Here is a 24,392-nt window from a genome sequence, read left to right as displayed (position 1 = left end):
TTCTCTCAAAATTGGGGTCCATCCTCTCAAACCCTGCCGCTGCTTTATCAACTAAGTTTCTATGATGGTCTCAATCCTTTGTTGCCATTTCAACAATCTTCACAGCATCCTCACCGGGAATAGACTCCTCTCAGGAAACCACTTCTCTGCTCATCCATAGGAAGCAACTTGTCTGTTCAAGTTCTGTCGTGAGATTGCAGTGATTCGGTCCCATCTTCAGGCCCCATTTTCGATTCTAGTTCTCATGCTGTTCCCAACACATCAGCAGTGACTTTCTTCCCTGAAGTCTTGAATCCCTCAAAGGCAGTGATGAGGGCTGGAATCACCTTAAAGTAATATATCAGTATTAATCAGTATGATAAGGATATTGATATATCCTTCATTCAGTCTGTCTTTTGAATAGTGAATCCTTTTCCCAGAGGTTTTCCATTTATTTTGCCCAGATTCCTCCCAGGAATCACCATCGATGGCAGCTATAGCCTTAGGAAATACATTTCTTAAATAATAAGACTTGAAAGTTGAAATGACTCTTGGATCCATGGGCTACGGAATGGGTGCTATGTTAGCAAGTGTGAAAACATTGATCTCATTGTACATCTTCACTGGAGCTCTTGGGTGACCAGGTACATCATCAACGAGCTGTCATATTTGAAAGGAATCATCGTTTCTGAGCAGTAGGTCTCAAAGTCTGGCTCAAAATATTCAGTAAACCATGCTGTAAAGAGATACACTGTCATCCAGGCTTTGTTGTTCCATTTCTAGACCCAGGCAGGGGAGACTTAGACTGATTCTTAGGGGCCTTAGGATGTTTGAACTGGTAAATGAGCACTGACTTCACCCTAAAGTCACCAGCTGCACTGGCCCTAACAAGAGAGCCAGCCTGTCCCTTGAGGCTTTGAAACCAGGCACTGACTTCTCCTCTCCAGCTATGACAGTCCCAGATGGCATCTTCTTCAGTAGAAGGCTCTTTCATCTATACAGAAAATGTGTTGTTCAGTGTAGCCGCCTTCCTGATGTATCTCAGCCGGACTTTCCAGAAAGCTTGCTGCAGCTTCTCCATCAGCACCTGCGGCCTCCCTGGCACCTTGATGTTATGGCCACGGCTTCGTTCTGCCCATGTCATGAACCAACCTCTGCTGGCCTCAGACTTTCCTTCTGTAGCTTCCCACTCTCAGTCTTCACAGAATAGTCGGGGCCTTGCTCTGGGTTAGGGTTTGACTTTAGGGATGGTGTGGCTGGTTTGACTTCTATCCAGACCACAGACATTTTCTGGATATCAGCAATAAGGCTGTTTAGCTTTAGCATTTGTGTTCAATAGCACTTGTAATTTCCTTCAAGAGGTTTTACTTTGTATTCATGACTTGGCTAATGATTTGGCCCAAGGGCATAGCTTCCAGCCTATCTTGGCTTTGGATAAGCCTCCCACATTAAGTTTAATCACATCTAGCTCTTGATTTAAAGTGTGAGATATGTGACTTTACCTTTCCCTTGAACACTTAGAGATCATTGTAGAGTATTACTTGTCCTAATTCCAGTGCTGTTGCTTCTCAGGGATTGGTAAGCCCCAAGGAGAGAGAGAGAATTGGAGAAGGCCAGTTGGTGTAGCAATCAGAACACACACATATTGATTACATTCGCTATGTTATACAGGTTCTGTTCAAGCCCACTCCAAAACAATTACAATAGTATTATCAAAGATCTTTGATCAGAAATAACCACTACAAATACAGTAGTAGTGAAAAAGTGTGAAATACCACAAGAATTATCAAAAGCGACACAGAGACTCCCAAGTGAGCAAATGCTGTCAGAAAAATGGTGCTAATAGACCTGGCTTGACACAGGGGTGGCACAAACTTTCAGTTTGTAAAAAATGTAAACCCAAGAAGTACAATGAAGCTAACTGCAATAAAAAAGAGGTATGTCTATTATATATATCAATAGCAACAGAGCTTATGCACTTTACAGTTTATATATTATGCTTCAATAAAAAAGGAACAAAGACAAACACACCTATTTCTTTGGATAGAGGAGTGTGGAGACAAGGCTTGGGTATTGCGGGAAGAGCCCAGGACCAGCTCTTAAACTGTCATCTCTGAAATAACCCTTTGCCCTAAACTGACTTTTGTTTCCAAATCTTAAATTATGTGCATCATGAAATCCTCCCCTATTCTAAAGGTCTATGAACTGAGGAGTAGTGAAAGATATTATCAAACCTTCTTAGAATTCTACTACTACTTACCAAAAAAGGTATAAATTTGAAAATGTTACTAATTCTGAACTTACTAAACTTTATATCTTACTCATGTACATAGAGATGTGAGCCTTCCTTAACCCACATCATTCCACTCTGAAAAACATCTAGGAAGAGATCTATATTCTTGCAGTTGCCATTTTGAATAATCAGAAGGACTCCATGGATTATCAATGTTCTCCTTTTCTCCAATTCTAGGGAAGAAATAAAAACTCCTGGTTATTATCTCTGCTCTACAGAAAGAGGAAGTTTAATGTAGAAATCTAGAGTCTACAAGCACATCATGACAACGAACACAACTTATTGTATGATTAGTGATTTTTCTATGGTCATTGATGTACTAAATGGTAACTAAGACCATACAGTAAGCATTCTAAGCGTATTCAACTATAGAGGTACCAAATAGTGAAGTCATATTGTGAAGCTCTCCTACAGGGGCTTAGTCACCATCCTTATCCTTGCACTCACATTTAATTCTCCCCATCGTTTTCCATAAAAATTGTTGGTACATTTTAAAACTTTGGTTTCAAATGTTCTGTAACATTCATGCCTCTGACGGTCTAAAAATTAAATGAAAACCTTTGATTTTAAGTAAGTTCTTTTGGTTGACAGTGGGATTTTAAGATATTTTACTTGACTATTTGAGATTAAGTTTGTCATCAGTAATTCAAAATTGTGTAACCAATGAAAACTAATCATTGCGGTCTCCCTTTGAAAACCATAAGTGGCTGCTCTCTGGGCTGGGGGTAGAATTTCAGCCTCAGGCCACCACGCTGGCTGCTTTTCCCTCACGTTGCTGAGTCTCCACGTTCACATCCAGCCTCAATTCCCACTGTCCCTAAGTTTTATCTGCTATGTGCAGCTTTGCTCGAATGCTTCCAATTTCCTAAACATAGGCTTTCCTTTCGCTTGTGCATATTTCAATAATTTTCCTAGTATTTTAGTCCATTTTATAAAATAATCCCTCTCAAATATTGCAATTATATGATACTACAAGATCCATTTGAAAATAATGGAGTTAAATTTTACCCTGCAAGAAAATGAAGTAGGAACTGTGTGTTAACATTCCACTGTCATTTTCCTAGCAACATGCTACTTGGTTTTTGAAGAAACATGTTTGTTTCTTTCTAAAGCCTTTACACAAGTATAAAATCTATGCAGAAGAAAAACTATGTATAAATGATCTTCCACTGATTTACTTATCTTAAGAAATATTTAAACAGTGTTAATGTACTTAATTCCTTAATATAATCTTGTCTTTGTTCCTAATTAGTGAATGCAAAGTGAAGTAAAAACTAAGGGAACAATATAGTTCTCTCACTAGCCTACCAATGTGATTTGGGGCAATTTATAAACTCTTTTGCATTGCCCATGTGTAAAATTGGATAAAACTGGACTGTGGGTTAAATATTCTGTGAATAAAATTTCAAAATAAGCTAAGTGAAGACTTCCAATTGCCACGCAGGATGTGGAATCGAGTGTTCGTGAGAGTGTGAAGGCTGGGTAGCTATCTGAGAAAGCCATTCCTGTGGCATGCACCTGGGGAGCAGAACCTAAGTTTGTGACCCACATCGATTATATTCTTCTATATTGCCTATGAAAAAAGAGTTTTAGCCTTTGGAAGAAGGGTAGCTAAGATTATTGCCTTACAACATGGTACTATGTAATGATAAAAGGGTCAATTCACCAAGAAAGCATAATAATGTTGAATGGCCATGCCTCTAAGAGTAGAAGCTCAATATATTTGAAACAACATTATTAGAAGTGAAAGGAGAAATAGACAAGTCAACAACCTAGTAGGAGATTTTAAGACTTAGATTTTGCTTTTGCACAGAATCAATAGACCAATACTGAGGATACCATGAAGGCAGAAAAAAATGATCATCATCACTATGACTTGATCCCCTTGGCATCTGTGTGATGCTGTTTAACTAGAGAAGGATACTCACTTGTTAGTGCACACCAGGACAGACCCTATTCTCAGTGATAAAAGAGGAAATAACGAGTTCAATGCGCTGAAGCCACAGAGAAGTGATTTACAGGAATATGATTAAACAGCATTCAATAGCAGAAAGATGAACAACCCAACTATTTAGATATTAAGAGACAGACTTTTAAATAAACAATGGGCCAAAGAGAACCCAAAAGATATACTGAAAAACATGTACAATTGAATGAAATTCTCTAAAATGTCATATATCAATATTTGTAAGATGGATCTCAAGTAATGCTTAAGGAGAATTGTACAGACTTAATCAGTATCTGTATCAGAAATCTACTCGTGACTAAAAAATGATCTGTGGTAAAATAATGGTACACTAAATGCAAAGCTAGCAGCAGGAAGGAAAAAATAAAAAGATAAGAGTAGAACAAAAGAGACTGAAAAGAGAAACCCAACAGAGAAAATTAACCAGTCACAAACATGGTTTTTTGAAAATCTCAGTGAAATTTATAGAACTTTAGTTAGATTGGCCAAATCAAAAATAAAACAAACAAAATAAAGAAGGAAAAAGAAGAAACAAAAATCAGAGAAGATATAAATTATCAATATCAAGAAAGAGTAAGGGAACATAGCCATAAACTGTACAGACACTAAAATGCTAGAACATTAGAAACAACTCTATGCCCTTAACATCGACCAATTAAATTCACTAGACAACTGGTTAGGGAAATAAACTGTCAAAGCTTTTTCAAAAAGTAATGGGATGAATAACCTTCATGCATTAGAGAAATTGAATCCCATTTTACATTCTTTATCATGGCAAAAGAAAAACTCCACATTCAGATGGCTTGCTGATGAATTCCATCAAATATTTAATGAAGAAAGGATATCAACCCTACACAATCCATCCTCAAATAAAGAACAACTTGCTTATTTTTATGAGCCCAGCATCAAACTAACACCAAAACCTAATGTAAATACTACAGTAAAAGCAAACTATAGATCAGTGCCCCTTATGAACACGGATGTAAACAACTTCAACAGAATATTAGTAAAACAAGTTCAGGAATATGTAAAATCAACCAAATATGGTTTTACCTGTCATTTTAGAGACTGATTGAAAGTTGGAAAATCATTCAATGTAATGCACCATATCAACATACTAAAGAAAAAAATATGATCATCTTAGTGATTGCAGGAAAAGTTTTTGACAAAATCTAACATCTTTTCATGATATAAAACTTACAGCAAACCATGAATAAGAAAGAACATCATCAATATGAAAACGAATATCTTAAAACAAAACTGCAGTTTGCATGCTAATGATGAAAAACTAGATGTTTCCTCCCTGTATTGAGGAAAAGCAAAAGATGTCCAGTATCACTGTTTCTATTCCATTTCATAGAGTAGATCCTAGCTAGTGCAGTAAGAAAAAAAAAATAGACATAAAAAGAGAAAAGAATATCTATTTGCAAACAGCTAGATTGCTTACATAGAAAAGCACAAATGACTAACAAAATACTAATAGAACTAATTAAGTGAGTTAAGCAGGTTTGCAGGATATAAGGTCAATGTAAAATATCAATTGTCGAAACTGCTAAGACTCATAAACTACAGAAGGACCTGATGATGTAAGTGAATAAGATGCAGATGGGGCTCCTGAGTGGCTCAGTGGGTTAAAGCCTCTGGTTTCAGCTCAGGTCCTGATCCCAGGGTGGTGGGATCAAGCCCCGCATCGGGCTCTCTGCTCAGCAGGAGGTCTGCTTCTCTTCCTCTCTCTCTCTGACTGCCTCTCTGCCTACTTGTGATCTCTGTCAAATAAATAAATGAAATCTTAAAAAACAAAAAAAGATGCAGAAATTGCCTTCAATATAGGTTACGGAATAAAAAAAGACCTAGAAAGGGGCATTTGGATGGCTCAGTGGGTTAAAGCCTCTGCCTTCCACTCAGGTAATGATCCCGGGTCCAAGGATCACTTCCCGCGTAGGGCTCTCTGCTCAGGAAGTGGGGGAACCTGCTTCCTCCTCTCCCTCTCTGTCTGCGTGTCTGCCTACTTGTGATCTCTGTCTGTCAAATAAATAAATAAATAAATAATTTTTAAAAAGACAAAAACAAATGAAGTTATATATTCTATCATACCATATCACAGCATTCTACGTTACATTTAATTATAGTCTATTTTATTATAGCCCAAATTATGGTAGTATATGAAATGAATGCATTCGTTTGTCTCTCCATCTTTGGGGTAAGAATTTGGCCTATGTCCTCCCCTGTCTTAAAATCCAAGAACTGTCGATTTTTGTGGTCCATTCAACTTTCTACTTGTTAGGACAGAGTAAACTTCTAAGCTTCTTATATGAGGAACTGGGAACCGCATGTGCATTTTATTCATCTACCTTCTTTAGGCCATGCACAACTCTTTGTCTGTAGGTATTTGAAAAAAATTGTAAATGTCCAAAATTAAGAATAAATTCATACACAAGTAGGACTGTTTACAGGTGGGCTGTTTGTAATGGCTGTTCATATTCCATGGTGGCTAACATCAGAGGGGATCCTTCTTCACCTAAAACTCAACTCATCCGTTTGATGATAATTGTTAACTTATTACAAAGAAAGAACAAGTTATAAACAGCATAGAGAAAAACATAAAAATCACAAATACAATGTGATTTTGACATATGCATACAAGTGTGTGGCATATCAGATTCTTTTCTTCTTTGAAGTTCTTTCTTCTAAGAAATACAAAGAGATACCTGGTAAAGTTAACCCGGTGTCTCCCAATGTTAACCTTTTGTAAAGTTTTAGTATACTATCACAACCAGAATACTGATGTTGATTCAATCTACTGATGCTATTCAGCTATCAGCTGTTTGACGTGTGTTTGTGTGTGTATGTGTGTGTGTGTGTGTGTGTGTGTCCTGTCCAGCAGTACCATCTGTGCAGGCTCTACTACCGGTCAAGATACGGAACAGTTACAATTCCAAACGGATCGCTTGTGGTATGGTTTTATCCATCACATCAGATTTTTTTTTAAACATACAAGTTCTTCATTATTTATTTTGCTTTTAGGTAAAGATTAGATAGTATCCTAGGGAGAGAACTGTTTCAATTAGAAGGAACAAAAATAGAAGAAAAGGAGAGAGAGAGATGAAACAGAAAGAGAGTAACTATTATTATACCTATTCTCTGGGTTTCCCTAAAGGAGAACATTCTTAATGTTCTCTGTTAACTGCTTTGGTCAGAAAATGCTTCTCCTCTATCTCTATGTTTAAGATTGTTGATTTATGGCTTTCCACTCTGCAGAATGCTTTTTAAATAGAATATAAACCTAGTTCATTTGTATCATGTTAAGTCTGTTTGTATCATTAAACAAAAACATCAAAACATCAACTTCATGGAAGTCTAATCAATTTTCAGAATTCCCCCGACTCCATACTTTTTTTTTTTTAAAGATTTTATTTATTTATTTGACAGAGAGAAAGAGAGATCACAAGTAGATAGAGAGGCAGGCGGAAAGAAAGGGGGAAGCAGGCTTCCTGCTGAGCAGAGATCCTGATGCTGGCTGGACCCCAGGACCCTGAGATCATGACCTGAGCTGAAGGCAGAGGCTTAACCCACTAAGCCACCGGGTGCCCCACCAGACTCCATTCTTTTAACAATAAAGAGACTTTAGACATGTCTCTGATGTTGATATCCTTTAACTAATTAAAAGTATTAAAGTCTGTTTAAATTAGATCACTTCCTTTCTAAGAAAGAATATAATTTTCTATGATTTCAAATGTTTTATGTATAAAATAAGTAGTCTAAATTTGGAGTCCTTACATGTTCAACCTCCATATATTTACTTCTCAACCATTAAAATATCATCTCTGATCTGATTGCTTAGTAACATCTGACTCTAATCAATTCACTGATTGTGTCTTTCTTGGGCCTCATACTTCACTGTTTTATTGCATGGGCTCTTGTGAAACTGTGGCTTCAAATGTCTTTGTTCTAAACCACATAAAATTATTCTGTATAACTATATACTTCCTTGGCTGATTTTAAATCAAATTTTATTTAACTATATACTTTAGATATTTACAAAGAATACGATTAAAACATTAAATACTGTTCTTAAAGAAAAAATGTTGCATTTTTCACATGAATTAATGGAATCTAAAAGGCATAATAATTCAATACCTGTCATCAATTTTAAAAATATGAATATGCTTTTTTCAGCGTTCAGAAATGTTACTCTTTCTCTTTCTTTGCACTTTCCCTGCAAAATGTGTCATTATGTGATCTATTTAATTGCTTGGAAATATTTTATTGATCAGCCTATCATACTTTCATCACAAAATTATGTACATGCATTGAAATATAATTTTCTATAGGGAATGTTAATTCCTAGATATTAGAAAGTATCTTTTGTTATGATTAAATGAGTTATCACTGATGTTACAATTAATATGCAACACAACCATGTGAATAAAGCACCATATTTTATAATTAATTATTAAATGGAAATGCTAATATATTAATGGGAATTTATCAATAATAATATTAATGAAGAACTATTATCAGATTCTTTCAAATAAATTGTTGAATAGTCACAGTTCTGACTGACACTGATTTAACTCGTCTTCTTTTAGTCATGAAAACTGTCAAGTGATTACGATTAGCACTTCTGCCAGTAATTCTAAAATGCTGTCAGTTAGTCTCCTTTTAGATTCAGCTAATATGACCTAACACAATTATCATTAAGATGAATTAGACAGTGCAGCAGCTTCTTTCCACTAGAGACAAGTAATTTGGAGAATATTTGGAATTTCAAAATACCTAGAATAATAATAATACCTACCATTTTTCATGGCTTAAAATGTTATGAGGTACTGTGATAAATACTTCCTGTATACTATTTTGTCTCTTCCATTATAACCTTATCAGATAAGAGATTATTATACCAGTATTACCTACAAAGAAACTGAGGATCAGAAGATCAGAGATTACATGAACTTTTGAAAATTTTACACTTATTTAATAGAGTGTAGACCCAGAACTTTAAAGCCAAATTTGTCAAACTTCTAATGTCTTAACTACTATTCTGTCAACACAAAGGATGAGCCCAAATTTGAGAAGACTTTGTTCAATAAGGTATTTATCACTGTACTTTTGTGCTTCACCCGTAAACCTAGTAACAAGTAATACACAATATACTTTCTCATGAGTTATTTCTCAGATGGTATATATTGTTAAGTAAAAGTAAGGATAATCCATAGGTTATCTTTTCTAATATAAAATGTTCAGGTAGATGATTTTAGAAGAAACTCCTATCTCTGGTTTAAATTCCAATGTTACAATTTTCTCTTTTACACTATTATTCTTTGTACTACTAGTTGAAATCAGTTAAGCAATTTAGCTGGATTTCAATGATTAAATTCACATGGTGGCATTTTGCACAGAGCAGAATGCCTATGTTTTAAGCCTTATCATCTTGTGAGTCAAGACTAAATATACATGTATGAATTATAATAAAATAGACTGGGGTGGCAGAGTATTATAATGTTTTAACTTTGCTTAAATAACTCTTAAATGTATTATATTCTTGTTAACTCTTGTGCAGACATTTTCTAAATGCATTATCTATGGAAGGAAACATACTAGATTTGGGGGACGAAGATAAAAAGAATCACGGTTTTCACCTTCATCATGAGCTCAGTTTAGGTTAAGGAAATGTGACACTGATGGATAAAGAAAGCATGTGAGAATATATGCAATGTCGAGAAGAGCCCTTCTAGGAAATGATTCAGGCCATGGAAACCCAGAGGAGGGACAGCCAGATGAGAGGCTTGCTGTGGGGGGTGGACACAGGAGCAGAGAGAGCACTCCAGAAAGCAGGAGCAATCCTATGCAAGTTGTCTAAACAGAGGAGTGGTGTACCAACAATTGAATGCTAGTATTAATCCAATGACCACTGTGTAGAGCTGATTGGAAAGGGAAATCTGCGGATGGAACTCTGTTGGCAGAACTAGTAATAATAGACCTTGGGGTGCAGTGGTAGGAGTGTGAGGATACACGCACCTTCTAAAATGGTGACTTAAGTGCTTGCTTCGGCAGCACATATACTAATATGATGATTTAACAGATTCATTAATTTCTTATGTTATCTTAGATCGCTGTATTTGGGAGTCCAAAGATTTCACCGGAAGTAGCTATCCACGGAAAAAATACTAAATAAGTAAATAGTAACGCTGTACTATAATTAGGGATCCCTAATAATTTTGGATTTCCTAACTGTCAGTCTCAAACTTGTAAGCCAAAGGAGAAAAAAGCACAGGTATGTTGTTCGTTTGCAGTGTCTGTGCATCTCCTGGGTGGAGATCACGCCTTGTTTGTCTTTGCCTTCCCTTGGTCTGGCACGATATCTGAATAAAACAAGGACATTACACTGAAAGATAATACAGAAATGTGCAGATGTTAGATGCAGGTACATACAACAGGGTGCAAGGAACCAGTCTACCGAGAAAGTAGGCTGGAAACCACACAGAAGGGTAGACAGCTGTGTGACATTCCAGGTGGCTCCACAGACCCCATGCATTTTCAGCGGGGTCTCTAAAGGCGAGTAAGAGGGAGAGAAGGGAGACTATGGGAAGGGTACCCCAGGTCTGCAGTTAGAAGAGATAGTCTGCGGGGTTGTGGACCACATGTGAATCCATTAGAAAAGATTAAAGCGATTTCCTTAACACATGAAGTATTTATCTTTCATTTCAGATTTCTCTCATTGCTCCTCCTAACTTGGCAAGTGCAGAGGCGGAAAACAGAAGGCAGCCTGAGAGATTTGGCCATGATGGAATAGATATTCCTCTATGTTTTTGGTTGTAAGATTTGTGCAAATGGAAAATATTAGTCAAAGTTGGTGAAAGTTGCAAAGGGAAAGAGAGGACAAGTAGCGTCCAGCTCTGGCGTGGCTGAGACATGCCTAAGACACAGCAAAAATTCAAGCCACATGTGTTAACCAGGCTTGCATTCTGTCCAAGGTGGGGCCAGGGAGTCACATACAGAACTGACCCTTGCCCCCTTGCTGCCCCCTCTGGTATGGACATCTGGGCTTCTTCCCTCATAGACATCATCTCTACCCTCTGCTCCTGCTCTCCTCACCTCCCTCTGTCCCCTCCCTTAGGGAAGTTGCCCCGTTGATGTTTCCTGGGTCATATGGGGCCCAAGCATGGGCTTGACTGTCTACCTGGGTAGTGCTGATCTTGAACCTGATCACTAAGGAGTTCCACCACATGCAGGAGCTTAGAGTAGTGGAGGGAGATTCTGGAAGGGAGCAAGGGAAGTCCTAATTTTTAAAGAAAGTTTATCTTCAGGGGGAGAAAAGGAGCTTAAGTATTTAGGGAAATAGGAGATGGAGAAATGAGTTCTGGAAATGGTGTGTGTGTGTGAGTGTGTGTGTGTGTGTGTGTGTGTGTGTGTGTGTTTTATTTGGGCATTTGAACCCCTGGATGTAACCATTCAAACTATTATTATCCATGAACTTGATAGTGGATATGAATCACCGTTAAGCCGCCTTTTTTTTTTTTTTCTTTTCTTTCTTTTTTTCTTTGGAAACAAACCATAAGAGACTCTTAATTCTAGGAAACAAACTGAGGGCTGCTGAAGGGGAGGCGGGTGAGGAATGGGGTAACTGGGGGAGAGGCATTAAGGAGAGCAGGTGATGTAATGAGCACTGGGTGTTATATGCAACTGATAAATCACTGACCTTTACCTCAGAAACTAATAAATAAATTAAAAGATCCTCTTTTTATTTAACTGTTTAAGTTGTGTTTCTGGCTTTTAATAACTAAAGAGCTCTGCTTAATACATAAGCATGAAATTGCTTATCATCATGGTATATGCTATAAAGAAAAATTATAGCTTGTACGGCAGGATATTAGTAAGAGAGATATATTGGGGCAGCACGAAAGACATATATGAGGAAATGAATTTATTCTTAGACCCAATTTATGTTAAGCAATTATCAACTTTGTGTGAGAGAAATTAAACATATCCCCAAAAGTCTATGTGAAAATATAGAGAAGGAAATGAATTTGTTACCACCATTCTCCCACATGCCCATTAATCCAACTGAACAAATGATCTGAAGTGTAACACAGCTGATTTCTGTTGTACTTTTTTCTCTGGTAGGAAGAAGAAAGGCAATGACTGGGTGAAGAATGTGAAGTTGGATAATTGACATAATTAATCACAATGTTTAGTCCAATAGAGCATTAGAGGCAATTTCTGATACTGAATGGATTGACCAGTCAGATGAAACTAACTACTTGGAAATCCAGCTTTCCAGCGTATTTACTCTCTAAAGGAAAATCCGAAACTGGAGGAACCAAAGAATATCATTAAAATTTCAGCAATAAAAAAGGCTGAAGCTAAAATAGCAATAATTTACCTCAACATTGAGGCAAGAGGAACCCAAGGGCATCTTACAATTTCACCTCAGGAAGTCACGGCCCAGATGTTGGATGCTGCCTTTCCTCTGGACATGGGAAGTAACTCCTCCCTCTGGGTTCCCAGCCAACCCCTGTGTCCTTTCTTGGTGTCCTTGTTGCCAAAGAGACCTGGTGTTGATCTTGTTTTCATTTTGAATACTTCTGGAAATTATTCAAGCCTACAGTTACTAAGTCAGGGGTGAGATGAATTATATATGTTTAATTCATCAAACGGCAACTTTTGCCTTTCTTTTGTTCTATTTGTACCATTTTTCACCTCAAACACTAGTGTTTTCAGAATAAAACAGCTTATGAAATTGAAAGCTGGCTTATAACCAGAACACCTATATTTTTGACAATTCTTAGTTGAGAAATATTACTTTTACAGATCAATGTCAAATGAGACTAAGCTCATAAGTGTTGTTTCCTAAAGCTTAAAAAAATCGATGTTTGAGTCCCTCTGGGTCTCACAGTGCAGCCAGTGACAGCGAAGGTAGTAGAAAGCGGGTGGTTATAAATTGTAAGTAGGCATTTACAACCATCAAGGTCTCACTATAAATAATCCCAAATATAAATAACCAACAATTGAGCTGACCTCTTATGGGAACCAGGAGTAAAGCAGCCAGCCTGCCTTCCAAGGAACCAATTAGGAAAATAAAATCAGTATGTCAGACTTATTTTTCTAACACGAGATCTGGTTTACCTTACATGAAAAAGCAGAGATTTCTGTCTTTGTCTGAATGTCTGCAACCTGCATTTTGGTCCATGAAAGAAATGCCAAGGCCTCATGTCCAAGGAACTCAATTAGAACTTTGCACAATATCAAAATTTCACCTTCATCTTTCACCAGGATATCTTTCGTCATATTAGACGTCATATTACATGGATATCATATGTCATTATACACATCATATACATTATATATGTCCTCCAAACAGATGAATGCCCCAAACATAGACCGACATTAAAGGAAAACAGATTGAGCCACATATTTGTGTCGGTTAAAAGTACAGATAATATTGATTTAACTTTTTACCTATTGATGCCAAGTGTAGCAGAAGACATTAACAAAAAAATTGAAAGGAGACATCACATCATCTGTCAGAGGAAAACAAAGTACATTCCATTTATACTTAATAGGAAAACGACTCAATGAGCTTTCTCCATCCAGGAGACTAAAATCCCTCCACAACATGTATCTTAATGAAGACCTGGCAATTCTATCACCTGCCCCCAGATCTCCTACTCCGAGAAAGGCATCTTAGTCACAAATTCCATTCCAGGGAGTGAAAGCTTGAGGCTTCGGGCATAGAACTCACAGACACGATGTTGCTTTTGTCTCTGTGAGTTGCTGTTTAAGGAAAAGTTTCCTCTTGTTCCCGTGAACTTGACTTAGAGCATTAAAGAGATCTGGGCAAGTGTGGATGCCCTTAATAAATCCTTTCTGACAAATTGCCAGTCTTTAGACTTTCCATGCCTGTGGAACTAAAAAATTTGAATGTTAACTTTAAAGTCTTCTCCTGTACGGGGCATTCTACACAATTACATTGCAAATTCTAAGGACGTTTCTGTGAAACCACGTGGTTGCTGTTTTGGTTTCCTCTGCTCCATTGGATACTTGTGTGTCCACATTGCGAAAAGTCTGTCTTAATTAGGCAGTCATCGCTTTTCAGCTTACTGGCACTCTGTGGGGACACGCAGTCAGATGAAAGGAATGGAATCAGTGAGCTGTCCCCAGGGTTTTATTTTTGATTTCTGCTTGACCTTGGGCCAGATAATGCTTTTTTAAAAAGAATAAAGCATTATTAAGAATAATAAAAGCATTACTAAGAATAATAATGCTTAACTGTCGGGACCCAAAGTCATATTAAGTAAAGTACCTGAGGTGACGACATAGGTGTGTTAAACTCTTACTGCACTTTTGTTCCAATCTCTACAGTTTTGGGCTCATGGTAAGTGGGACATTGTAGCCAATGCTCGGTGAGGAGAAATTCGTTTTCCTTTTGTATAAGTTGCCTCTGATAAGCAAGAAAATCCCATTCTGTTTTTATCAAATGGAAAGGATCCTCAAAGGTGATGTAAAATATGGTTCCTTTTTTTAATACAATCTAAAGCTTTTCAGTTTTGGCATACATGATTAAAAATAAGATTGTGTTGCCTATGTCTTTTTCCATGTTTCCTGTCTATTCTCTTCCCTCTTGCCATATGTCTGGGGCGTGACTGCCTTTCCCAGCAGAGAATAAAAATAGATAATCTGTTGTTATGTTCGGGGAGTCTGGGCAGGCCCAGAATGATGGTGTATGTTTTAAGAGCTGAATGTGTGAGGATCCTGGTGTCCCCTGGGAATCCCAGTGCCAGTGTGCTAATTTACGAAACAGGGTTGATACCGGTGCCTTCCACAAAGAGTTTACTTTCATGATTGAATACATTAATGTAGGTTTTAAAAAAAAACCTTCAAGCAATATCTGGCATAAAATAAATTCTTCTAACAGCTATCATATACTGCAATGCAATAAAAGTTTATAACATTTAAATAAACCTCAAGAAAGTTGCATATTTTTCTTGTATTAATGACCTGCGGAAAATTCAAAGTAATCAAATAGCAGATATGTAAACCATTCTCTCATAGACTTGTTATTTGTTCTGTTTCCATTTGGACAATAGGTTGTTCTTTTGTTTGTTTGTTTGTTTACTAGACACAACATTTTTTTTAAATCTGATAACCTCTTTTGTCCAAGTACTAAATGACACATGATTCTTAGAAAATAAAATATGAAAAATGAGAACAAAGAAAATCCAGCTGTAAGCTCACTATACATGGACTGCTGGAAGACTTAGGATTTATGTTATTTTTTTCCTCAGCTTTTCAAACATTCTAGGAACATTTTCCCTTATTATCAATAAATACGCATCTAGGTGCGCCTGGGTGGCTCAGTGGGTTAAAGCCTCTGCCTTCAGCTTGGGTCATGATCTCAGGGTCCTGGGATCGAGCCCCACATCGGGCTCTCTGCTCAGCGGGGAGCCTCCTTCCCCCTCTCTCTCTGCCTGCCTCTCTGCCTACTTGTGATCTCTCTCTGTCAAATAAATAAATAAAATCTTTAAAAAATAAATAAAAAATAAATAAAATAAATAAAAATAACTGTTTCCTTTGCTGTGCAAAAGCTTTTGATCTTGATGAAATCCCAGTAGTTCATTTTTTCCCTTGCTTCCCTTGCCTTTTGCGTTGTTTATAAAAAATAAAAAAATTAAAAAAATAAAAATAAAAAATAAAAATAAAATAAATAAATAAATAAAATAAATAGAAAAATAAAATAAAATAAAAAAATAAATAAATATGCATCTAAGATGATTCTGAGTAAAGGAAGAATAATTCTTGGTGTGAAAATTGGTTATTTCCCCCTTTCCCCACTAATTTTTTAATTTAATTTTTTCAGTGTTCCAAAATTCATTGTTTATGCACCACACCCAATGCTGCATGCAATACCTGCCCTCCTTAATACCCACCACCAGGCTCACCTAACTCCCCACTCCCTTCCCCTCTAACACCGTCAGTTTGTTTCTGAGTCCACAGTCTCTCATGGTTCCTCTCCCACCTCCGATTTCCCCCAATTCACTTTTCCTTTCCTTCTCCTAATGTCCTCCATGTTACTCCTTATGCTCCACAACTAAGTGAAACCATATGATAATTGACTCTCTCTGTTTCACTTATTTCACTCAGCATAATCTCTTCCAGTCCCGCCCATGTTGATACAAAAGTTGGGTATTCATCCTTTCTGATGGAGGCATAATACTCCATTGTATACATGAACCATATCTTCCTTATCCATTCGTCTGTTGAAGGGCATCTTGGCTCTTTCCAAAGTTTGTTCTGAGAGAGCCCAGATTAATGTTCGGGGTTAGATGCCTAATGTTTTTGTGATAAATAGACACTTCTTAAACTTTAGACTGAAAGAGGAAGAGGGGTTTCTATTCCTGTGTTTTTTAACATTTTAATCTATTTTTACTTGAAACTTATGGATATGAAGGAAACTAAATCACCAACTGTACTTCTTGGGCTGGTTTGTCGAGCCCAGGGGAAGAGAAAAGGCAGATCTCCTAAGAGTCCACAGGACTCAGACTGCAGGAGTCCCAGCATCCCTGCATCTGCGCGAGCATGCAGTGTGACGTCACCCAGGGAGAGGACGTCATAGCAGGCCTGGCCCCTCCGCGGAGGACCGGGCTGGTTCAGGCAGCCAGAGGCGTGAATATCAACTCACAAACCAGAAGCACCGTGAGTGGGACAGCTGCCAAAATGCAGCGCTGACCCTCCAGGGAGATGTCACAGGGCCCAGCTGAAGCCTGGGAGTGGGAAGGGTGGAGCCCCGCGTGATGACCTGCCACGTGCACATGTGGATACACGCGCACACAGATGCACACACACAGACAAATGCACGCACACATACGGACTTGCACATATGCGCACGTGAACATGGACACATACAGAGACAAGTACACAGACACACATGATCACATGGGCGTAACATGCACACATGCACACACACAGAGACACATGTGCAAACACACAGGCGCACACGAGCAAACATGCACTCCCATGGATACACACATGAACACACAAAGACATGCACATGGGCACACGTGCACTCACGTGGATGCGTGCATGCACACACTCACATGGACACACACCCAGACACACATGCAAACATACACTTGCACAGTTTGTAAGCGATAGTACATGAACCTGTGAAACGCCCCCAAACCATCAGTGCCTCACAAGAGGCCTGGATGTTTCCATGACCTTGCTGGCACCGGCAGACCTGGAGGCCACCTTTTTGTTCAGCAGGTTCTCATTGGACAAGTGAGGCTGCGGGTGAGGAAGGATGATCTGCCATGTGTGGCAGAGACGCCCCTGTAGATGCTGTGACTTGACGAGCATTTGTGTTGACTTGTGAGTCTTCAATGATCACAATACTTGTTTTACCCACCGACGGTCGTAGGACACGTGCTAGCAATCTTCCCCCCACCCCAAACTTCCAGTCCTCAAAACACGATCGCTATTCTCTAGTAATGGACGTTATCAATGTATATTCAAAAACTATAAACCAGACTTTTAAAACATATTAACAAACATACAAACATTCTTACCAACATCCTCTCTTGCTATTAATATTTCATGCAATTTGTTTTTTCACTTTACTCTGGGGAAGCAGGTATGAATTAAAATTCTTTTTTCACAGGTGCATAATGTTTCAGAGCATTGTCCCGTTAAAGGTATGAAGTGTTTCTTGCGGATGTTCTGGCTTTTGTCATTTTGTCCCTACGAGCAGTGATGAAGTAATACCCTCACGTGACATGGACCTCCTCCTCCAGTGCTGTCTCAGGAAATAATAAACAGGGACCAAACAAGAGGTACATTTTACATATTAATAAATGTTCCCAGATTTTTTTCTACCACGCTGTTTGCTACTTTCTCATAAATTTGCAGGAGCGCTTTACTTATGATGGCTGTCTTATTTTTTAGAATTATTAGTTATGAGCAACAGAAGGCGGGTCAGTCTGAGCAAAGCAGAAACACCATGAGAGGATGCCACATGCTCGGCAGATAATCAGGAGGGTAAGAATTGAGGGATAAAATGCTCCAACTCATTTCCTGGAATTTTAACTAGCAAAGAAGCTACTGAAAAGGAGGGAATGAAGGAATGATGGAAGAAAGGAAAGAAAGAAGGGAGGCAGAGAAGAAGGAAGCCAGCTACCTGTCCTTTGCATAGTGTGTGACCAGCTCTGTAGCTAAAGTCTGAAGGGTAAGTTTGGGATATCAGGCTGGAGAGCATAGGTCCCACTTCTGGAAGGGCTGGGGAGCAAACATAGAGCACTGTCAGTTCCTATAGCTCCTAACATGCGGGCACACCCTGTAGATAGAGCTGGGAAAGAACTTTCCAGGCAGAAGCCACCCCGGTACAGAGATCTTGAAGAAGGATCCCTCCTGCCGTGGGCAATGGGGAAAGTAAGCAAAGGGTCGGGAATGGAGTGCACATCAGGGCAATCAGGGCTTACTCAGTGGGTCTTAGCGGGTGCTCTGGGCTGCCCTTAAATGGAGTCATGGAGAACCCTGAGAGAGAAATGACATCCTATGACTCACAGTTCAGAAGAGTCATTCTGACTTTTATTGACAAAAGACAGAAGGGGGTGGGGGGAAGGGAGCAAAAGGAGGCAGGTGACTCTCTGGGCTGGTGGAGTAACTCAGGGACAGAAGTGGCTCAGAGGAGGTCCACAGCAGTGGGCCTGGGGAGAAATGGCAAGTTGCGGTGGTAACGAGGGGTGAGATAGCACCGACTTTCCTTCCATGTGAATTAAATATGGGTGGAAGGAAAGGTAGCTTCATGCTTGGGCTTAAGTAGTGTGGTGAGCTGAGCGGTCAGCACCCAGAGCAGGTGGGCCAGCAAGTGAAGGGGGTCCGCCAGGGCTATAGAGGGAATCCAAGCGTTCAGGAGCTGGAACTAGTAATTTCCAAATGTATGTTGACTATTCAAGTGGAAATGCCAGCCGGAGTGAGGAATCCAAGACAGTGGTCTGAGAGGAGATGGGCATGTGTGTGAGCTACTAGCGTTCAGGGGGTTGAGAGTCAAGCTACCAAAGGAGGTCGTCCACAGTGGGGGTGTGGATCCGGACCAGATGTCCAAGCCCACACACATGGGAGATGCCAACACAAGCTACTTGGGGAGAAGCAATGGAAGAGCCCATGAGACTGAGAACGAGTGACCAGGAAAGCAGAATTCAAATCAGACGCAGGAGGTCCCCAGCTCCAGGAAGGCCCACAGCAAAACCAGGTCCCTTCCTCATGGCACAGTACTGCCATCTGCTGGAACAGGTGGGCAAGCACCCTGTGAACAGGCTGCGCCCAGTGTCCCTCAGTGCACCTGGGCCCCCGCACTGAAGAAGGCAGGGTCCACTGCAAGAAGTATATTAAAGGCTCACCGCTTGTTGATTTTTTTCTAAGTCCTTTTTCTAGTCCTTTGATGTGTAAAGTTGTATTACTCATTTGAAATCTTTCTTTCTTTTTTTTTTTTTTTTTAACATACACATTACCTGGTATGAACACCCTTGAAACTGCTCTTGCTATGTCCCATAAATTTGGTGTTGTCTTCTCATTTTAATTTTTGTCAAGGTATTTTATGATTGCTTTTTCAATTTTGTCTTTGACCCACTGGTTTCATCATCACTTACTTGTGAATTTTACAACTTTCTTCATTCTTGGTTCCTAGTTTCATAACACTGTGGTTGGAAAAGATTTCAATATGATTTCAATCTTCTTAAATTTGTTAAGACTTGTTTTGCGGTCTCACATGTGATCCATCCTGGCAAATGTTCTGTGTGTGCTTGGGAGGAATGTGAGTTTCGCTGTTACGGGAAGGAACGTTTGTGTGTGTGTGCAAGGTCCACCTGCTCTAATGTGTGGCTCAGGCCCAAGTGTCCTCACTGCTTACCCATTGGGTGAGCTCCCCACTGTTGAAAGTCGGGTGCTGAACAGTCCTACCATTACTGCATGGCTGAAGAATCTTATTTTCACAAGGTCAAATTCATACTGTGTTTTCTTTTTGTATTTTATTTAAGGGAACTTACTTAAGGACACTTTCTACACTAGATGTTATAATAGTTCTGCATATTCTTATAAAAGCATTTTACCTTTCATTCAGGTTGTGAAAGCAGAGAGATTTATTTTTAAATGGTGTCAAATAGAGGATCTCATTTAATTTTATTAGTATGTGTAGTCAGTTTTCCTAAAATCATTGTTACATAGTCTAAACGTCTTCTTAGGAAGAGTGATACCATCTCTATTACGTGTCACAGTCGTGGATGTGAGCAGACCTACTCCTTCAGCTCAAAGCTCTCCTGTACCAGGGCCAGAGATTTTAGTCACGGAGGCTTTCAAATATGTCTTAATATTGCTAAAGTCCATTACAGTCTTCTTTTCCTTTCCAAAACTGCTTTGCTCTCCGTGAATATTTATTCTAACATGTACATTATAAAGTTAACTTTTCCCTGAAAAAATGCTTCTCAAAATTAATCATGTTGATTATAGATTTGGGAAGAGCCGATATCTTTATAACATTAAGACCCCAAACCATGCCTAAATCTTATCCCTCCATTTGGTCAGATGAACTTTCACATATTATATATTATTTAAAAATTGTTTATAATTACATTTCCATTCATAGTTAAATGGAATTACATGTATTTTATATTTTATTGCCTTGGAGAGTGCTACTTTTAAAAATTATTTTTGTTATTCTCTTACTTTGTGTTACTCTTTTTTTTTGTTTTTTAAGATTTTATTTATTTATTTGACAGACAGAGATCACAAGTAGGCAGAGAGGCAGGCAGAGAGAGAGGAGGAAGCAAGTTCCCCACTGAGCAGAGAGCCTGATGTGGGGCTCTTTCCCAGGACCCTGGGATCATGACCTGAGCCATAGGCAGAGGCTTTAACCCACTGAGCCACCCAGGCACCCCTTTGTGTTACTCTTTTGACTGTAGAAGGAAGGAGCAATGATTTTAATATGTAGATTTTGTCTTTAGCTACCCTGCTGAGTTTTCTTATTAGTGCTAATAGCCTTTTACTTATCTCTGTTTTTTATGTAAATTAAAGGAATACATCTATAAACCACCACCACTGTGTCTTTCTTGCACGCAATAGGCCACCACTCAATAGGCCACTATTTCTTTGTTCCCTTCCCTTCTTATGTGGGCTGTATTTTCAGTAGTGTACCCAATTGCATGTGGTCTGGGGTCCCTTGTCTTTTCCCTACCGTTAAACATGACTGACTAGTGGTTACAAGTCAAAGAAGTTACCTTAATATTTTAGTGTTTAGTCTACATGTTTTGTCAAAACTAAGTATGGAACTTAAGACATCACCTTTTTAAAAACTAATTATTTGGTTGTATATGTTTAAGTCAGTTAATGTGGGCACTGCAAAAATATATTTTGTAATGTATAAGTTTCTTTACATTCCTGAGATAAACTGGCCATTATTATGTCATAATTATATTCATATACCCTAGGTTTTGGCTAATGACTTTTTAGATGTACATTCTGTTCTAGAAAAACAGAAGCAGGGAGGTTCTGACACAGATTGAAGGGATGCTCCCGGAGCTTTCTGGGGAGGGCAGTCTACCTTCCTGAGCCCACCAGTTCCGACACTAATCTCATCCATAAACACCATCACAGACACATCCAGAAATCACATCTAATCTGGACACCCGTGGCCAGGCAAGGGGACACACAAAATTCATCATCCTAGCAAGACACTATGTACTCGGTGATACAGGACTGACCTAAAGTACTATGCTTCTACTCTGTTCAATCATGTCATCAAAATTATGCTAACCACCAAAAACGTGTGATTAAAAATATCAGTACTATCCAACTGTTGGGAGAATGTTTTCACTCATTGCTTCTGAGGATGTCTGGACACTCTGTAAGACTAGTCCAGAGAGTAATCCTAGCTCTTTCTTGAGGGCATAATTACATCTGTGAAAGAGGATGATTTTACTTCAAAGGATGAAACATAAATACTGAGCTGGAGATAATACTTTTGTTCCAGAATGCAGTGGAAGTTCTGGGCTGCCCAAGAAAATGCTTTCTACTTAATATGCTGCAAATCTGGTCAATTGAATTAAATTCATTGTGAGCATCAACAACAGGCTCTGAGTTAAAGTAAATAAAGAGCTTAAGAACATAGGATGCTACTCCCCACCGTCTGCATTCACACTAGAATAAAAAAATTGTTTCAGGGGAAGATCAAGTCACCAACAGAGCTGATGATTTTTAAAATAGAGCAAGTCAGGCAGAGTAATCCGCATGTTCAATGGGTAATGCAAGCAGGGTGTAACGTGGCCAGTGGCACCTTCCAAAGGCAACCAGCCGGGTTAGAGGGTTAGAATGACAAACTGATGTCAAGGGACTAAAGGGCTCCGGAGACAATTCAGGAAGAACGAATTCAAAGATCTGTGCTCCCACAAGCTTTAAGGGAAATGCAGTTAATAATAATATGGGGAAGCAAAACTAGCAGAAATGTAAAAATACAGAGGACACACATCTGAATCACAACATTATACGTCTGAGGCCAGGAGGCTGGAAAGTCTGATTTTGCCACATGGCAGACGTGTAACACGGTGAACTCTATGGACGCATTTCCATAGATGGAGTCAGTAGAGGCCCTTCCAGGTGTTTAGCAGGATTATGTTCCACCTTAGCTATAAATTTTCGTTTTACCTTCACTTGGAGAAGAGTTTCCTTTTCAACTTCATGTGACACAGATGGACGTGTCCAGCGGCTCGCAGGACAGCACCTCCCAGTTCACCAACTGGAACGAAGCAGACATGCCATGATCGCGTCTGGGAGCGTGTTTCAGCAGAAAGAGCTCGAACAGTGCCCTCTGCTTCTAATGATGCAAACCCTCATGAATCTCTCCTGAAAGTGTTCTCTCGTCCAAATTCTGCCCACTGGACAGAATATCCCACTAAGGAATAATAATTTAAGAAAACATATGGCATGTGGGTAGCATGAATGCTTCTAGGGAAGAGAAAAGCAGGTATCATATAACAACTCTTATCCTAAATTGATATTTGACCATTTGTTTGTCATTTGTGTAAACAGAGGTTCCTCTTCTTTATTCATCTGATATATTTAATTTGGGGTTCATAGATATAATTATAACTTAGGCTCAAGATCAATGTTAACTCCATGTTAGAGACTGGAAAAGAAAGAGAAAAAGTAATGTGTAATTAAGTTTTCAGCTTTAGTGGCTTTATTAACCACTAAATGAATTAACCATTTATTAAAGAGAATCTCAAAAATATTGATCTCTATACTGATACAATGGATTCAAACCACATCTGATAATCTTTTGGAAAACTGAGATAATCTGAAAGGACTCCATAAATTTACAAAATACACGGAGAGCCAACACAGTAAGAATTTATATTTAAGAAATGACCAAGTTGTTTTTCAGTTAAATTATATTAATAGTCATAAGACCAAAGCTGAAAACTGCTATCACACAACTATGAATTACAGAGGGTAGAAGAACATAGACTACTACACAGGAGCATAAAACTGACCATCTCTCACCACTCTCTCTCAGTACAAAAGGCAGGATACACCTGTTACAACATTTCATGAGTAATGCTGAGCTGCGCAATCCCAACTCCTATCTTCCATAAAGCTCTTTATCCTGTTATAAACCTAGACTCTAGCTGATCAACCACTGGTCTTATGGTGAGGGAATCAGTTTTGCGTGTATTCATTGAAGCTTACAGTGAGAGATTTAGCCTGCATATTTACCAGTATCACAAAAACATCTAACTACAAGTAATACACACTTTGGCGTTTCTGTACAACATATCAACTAACACACCTTTGGTATGGACATGCTCAATTGAGGAGACAATGCTATTTCAGCATTTTATTTCTGTTACTTTAACATATGTGACTAAAGGTTAGGAGACGATTTTCTCAATCATATCAAAAGCCTGGCATAAGAAAAAGATTTTAAGTTCTAAAGAAGTCCAAGATCTGATTCCTGTCCCCTTTTTCCCCTCCATCTCCCTCTCTCTCTGTCTTATTTATTAAGGATTACTGAGCCTCCACTGTGGAGAATGCATATTGTCACAGAAACAGGTACTGTTGCTTAGTAGCTGGCTGTCAACAGCACATTACAAGCCTCTGGCTTCAGTT

Source organism: Mustela lutreola, chromosome 4 (genome assembly GCF_030435805.1).
Source record: "Mustela lutreola isolate mMusLut2 chromosome 4, mMusLut2.pri, whole genome shotgun sequence".
NCBI classification, from domain to species: domain Eukaryota; kingdom Metazoa; phylum Chordata; class Mammalia; order Carnivora; family Mustelidae; genus Mustela; species Mustela lutreola.
The sequence above is the reverse complement of the archived record's forward strand: the minus strand, read 5'-3'. Positions refer to the sequence as shown.